The sequence below is a fragment of the Psittacula echo genome, assembly GCF_963264785.1.
Source record: "Psittacula echo genome assembly, chromosome: 1".
In the NCBI taxonomy this organism is placed as follows: domain Eukaryota; kingdom Metazoa; phylum Chordata; class Aves; order Psittaciformes; family Psittacidae; genus Psittacula; species Psittacula echo.
In genome coordinates, this window is record NC_137735.1 from 111,056,058 (window position 1) to 111,060,464 (window position 4,407).

The following is a 4,407-nucleotide window of genomic DNA, read 5'->3' on the forward strand; positions in this document are numbered from 1 at the left end:
TGCCAGAAGCTCTGAAGTTATAAGCCTGCTCACCTTATATGTACAGCTTATAAATCTGAAGGCTGCTGGGACGGTTCTGGAGAATGGGAATGAAAGGGAAGGGCATCAGAGGGTAGGACTGAGACACCTCTGTACACACAGAAGAGACAGGTCATTATAGATTGGAAGAGGAATTGTGTTGAAAATAAGTCAAACACAGTCTAACTCCAAGAGGCCCTTGGGAATGTATTTTATGCAGGCAAAACTACCAGTGAACTTAATGGAAAGTTTCCCTGATTAAGGGCATTTGAATATAGCCCTAGAGCATCCCTCCCCCTGTCTGCCCAAGCCCAACAAAACAAAAAAGCAGAAGTCTGGGTGTTAAAGAAAACTACCATGAACGAATTAATCTGATGTTGAAAACAGCACCAGAGAAAATTTACATTTCAATTTTGTTGTTCTAACTCTGCATCCCATCTACTGTGATATCTTCCTCATTCTTGCTGTCCCTATCTAGAGGCAGAGGGGAAAACACTGGTGCAGTGCAGGATGACCCCGAAGAATCCAGTGTGAGATCAACCCCCGGTTTATGTGCTAGCTACTGATACTTTTTTGCCAGCTGGATGAAGAGCCAGCCTCAGACAAGCTGAGTTTGCCTGTGCACATGAGGCAGAGGTTAAGCGGGCGAGTGCAGCCGCAGCACGTCTGATGCGTTTGCAAAGGTCCTAGGGGTAGCTCATAATGTTGATCCTAACATCAACAAAAGCTCTGCAGGGTGTTTATAGTGCACCCAGGCAAGCATTCCTTTCACGATATCTAACATACTTTGTATATACCACTGTAGATTGCTTCACATAATCCTACCTAGTCTCTGACAAGTAAGACAAGATCCCAGACTGTTCTTTTCCAGCATAGGAGACTTGCTGTTGAATTCCCTTTCCTCTTACTGGGTTAAAACCACTTAGGATGAGCCGCACATTTTCCTGAGGTCTTTTTTCCAGAGAATTTTGATTAGATCCTTGTAGTTGTTTTTCATTACACAAGTATATGTTCTTACTACAATGCTGTTTAAATAATAACATGCACAGCAAAATGTCCATGTAAGTGTGTTCTAAATTTACTGGTGATTTTGGACTGTGAGACTAACTCGTGTTATGTCTGTCTCTGTTGGTCTCTGGCTGCTGGCTTTTTTTATAAATGTAACTATTAATGATCCCAGTGGGTTGATCTTTGTCTGATAAAAACGTCTCTTAAATGGATTAAATATAAATGACGGATCATCTGTCTTTAGAGCTACTCTCAACTCCAAGTATTTACCCCATGTCATCTTATCATTATCTGAATAACTCGAATACAGTCATAGTGATCGTGATATATTTATTTAAAGTTTTCGTTCTCCTGCCAATAAATAGTGAGCCTCTGAAACTGAGCAATGCTGAGAGCTCTGGATCTGCTTAGCCCTGCAGAGTCCTGATGTGAGAGTAACTGCAAGTATCAAAAAAGAAAAAAAAAAAAAAAAAAAACAAAAGCTGAGAAGAATCAGTGGCTGTCAGCTGCATTTCATTAGCATAGATAGCATTTTCTGTATCTTATTTCATGATTTGGTGTTTCAAATATAAACAAATCTACTCTGTCCTGTAAGGAACTTCCTGCAGCCATTGCACAACTGCTAGGCTACTTAAGAGGCTTTTTAAAGAACAGCTTCTCTGGATCTGGATCTTTCACACTTAAAAAGATCAAGGTTTTTTTAAGTTTTTATAGTGGAGCCTGCTCCCCACAGCATGGAAGTGACTGTCACCCAAGTGACTACCAGTGATGTTGTCCTGCGCTGCCCAGTTGTACTGAGAGACGACCTTTCAGATCTTTCCAGCTGCTGCTGGTGGCTCTGATCCTGTTCTTCCCAGGAGTATATTTGCTTTGCAGAGTCTGTGCACTATCACACTTCTGCTGTGTGTGACTGATAGATTCTATATCCAACAAACACATAAGACCTATCCATGATTAGTGCTTTCTATGCCAAGCACTCATGTATGTGAAAAACGCCTCTGTGGTCAAGGAGACCATGCAAACCTTGCTTATTTATTGCTTGTAAGCAGTCACATGAGACCCATCCTGGTGTATTAGACTCAAACTGCTTGAGACTGTAAAGGATGCCTGTCAACCCAAGGTACATTTAAGCTAGCTTCTCATTATAGTTAGCGAGTTAGAAAGAGACTTTTCCTTCACGTCTTGTGATTTACTATGTGTGAGTGGAATACCATCGCTACACAATAAGAAGACTCACCCCCAAAAACATGATAAACCAATTCTGGTTTTAGAAAAATTTATTAAATCTGTGTGCTTTACTGGTAAATCTCTTTTGGTTATTACTGGAACAGGAACTGGAGTGATGCAAAAGGTAGAAAGGAAAAAATCAGTTTACAGGCACTATCTTACCTGCTCCAGTTGAAAACTGCAAACACTTTAAGTGGGTCCAGCAAAGGACTGCATCTTCCCTGTTTTATCTCAGAATTGCAAAAGCTGACTGGCCTAGAAACCTGACTGAGGAACTGGTTACCCAGTTCTGATGTTGATTGGTCATCACTCCTATGAGCCCCAGCCTGGATGACGAGAACCTTCTGGCAGTTTGCATTTCACAGTGAGAGTTGATCTGGTTGCAGGACTGAACCACTGACAAATTGGTATACAGCCACTTTTTCTCTTATTGGGAAAAGAATTGGTCTTACTTGGACCAGAGTTTAGCTGTATTCATAGAATCATAGAATGGTTTGGGTTGGAAAGGACCTTAAGATCATCTAGTTCCAACCCCACTGCCATGGGCAAGGACACCTCAAACTAAACCATGTCACCCAAGGCTCTGTCCAACCTGGCCTTGAACACTGCCAGGGATGGAGCATTCACAACCTCCCTGGGCAACCCATTCCAGTGCCTCACCACCCTTACAGTAAAGAACTTCCTCCTTATATCCAATCTAAACTTCCCCTGTTTAAGTTTGAACCCGTTACCCCTTGTCCTGTCTCTACAGTCCCTAATGAAAAGTCCATCCCCGGCATCCCTATAGCCCCCCTTCAGATACTGGAAGGCTGCTATGAGGTCTCCATGCAGCCTTCTCTTCTCCAGGCTGAACAGCCCCAACTTTCTCAGCCTATCTTCATACGGGAGGTGTTCCAGACCCCTGATCATCTTCGTGGGCTCCTCTGGACTTGCTCCAACAGATCTGTGTCCTCCTTCTGTTGAGGACACCAGAACTGCACACAATACCCCAAGTGAGGTCTCCCGAGAGCAGAGTAGAGGGGCAGGATCACCTCCTTTGACAGGTGGAAGTCGAAGTCATGCTAATCATTACTAGTCATTTCTAGTCATGCTTCTTTTGATGCAGCAGGATACGGTTGGCTTTCTGGGCTGCGAGTGCACGGTGCCGGCTCATGTTCATTTTCTCATCGACCAACACCCCCAAGTCCTTCTCTGCAGGGCTGCTCTGAATCTCTTCTCTTTTTTTTCAATCAAAATCTTTATTGACCTTCTTGGCAAATTAATTGAAATTTACAATCTTGGTCTCTCCTTCTTGCCCTTGTACAAGGCCAAGAGAAAAATATTGGCTACTTTGACAACCTTGAATCAAACTCCAGGAATGTCACCAACAGCATGACCCTTCTGTCCGAAACCAGCAACCAGAACTTCATCGTTCTCCTCAATGAAGTTCAGGCACCCATCGCTGGGAACAAAAGCAGTTATTTTTTTGCTATTCTTGATCAGCTGGACTCTAACACACTTCCTGATGGCAGAGTTGGGCTGTTTAGCTTCTATGCCAGCTTTCTCCAGGACGGTACCCTTTGTATGTGAAGTGCCGCTGAAGGGATTGGCCTTCAGCGCCGTACCAAAGTGCGCCTTCTTGTACTGCTTATCGTGCCACTTCTGGTCGCGACGGTGGCTATGGAGCTTCCAGGTGGTGCAGAGACCTTAGCACTTCCCCATCCTTCCTCCCTGGCTGCCAAGCACGAAAGAGGATTCACTAATTTACTCTGATGTGCTTGTGTGTTTCCATGTCCTTTCAGCTATGAGGATGAAAGAGGCAAGAATAAGTTCCTGAGCACAGGTGAAAAGTATCAGAGTAGGTCTTCTTCACTCCTTCAGTGACAAAATTGAAAATCTGTATACGTACTGGAAAACTTAAGTTACAGGGTGGGATACTTTTTCCTTTTGTTATGCCCTAGTTTTCTGTTTGAGTGATCCAGATCTCTTAAAGTGTAGTTCTAATGGCATTAATCCACACAAATCCTTCCTGCCTCTAACATGCTTATGCATGCATAGTCATGGCAAGACAGGCCATTCTAATATCTTGTTGCTAATGAAGGATTTTCATTAGTGCATACATAGAACTTACTTTGTAGCCACTGGGGAAAAAAATGTCTTCAATTTTTCTGAAGT

At 43.2% G+C, this 4,407-nt stretch overlaps 1 pseudogene across 1 annotated transcript; it reads right to left on the bottom strand.

The window, feature by feature from the left end:
- Window positions 1–3,522: 3,522 nt before the first annotated feature.
- LOC308217105 (small ribosomal subunit protein uS12 pseudogene) lies at window positions 3,523–3,954 on the bottom strand (annotated as a pseudogene). The gene has a single exon. The product of its transcript is annotated as a small ribosomal subunit protein uS12 pseudogene (transcript).
- Between the last annotated feature and the right edge of the window lie 453 nt (window positions 3,955–4,407).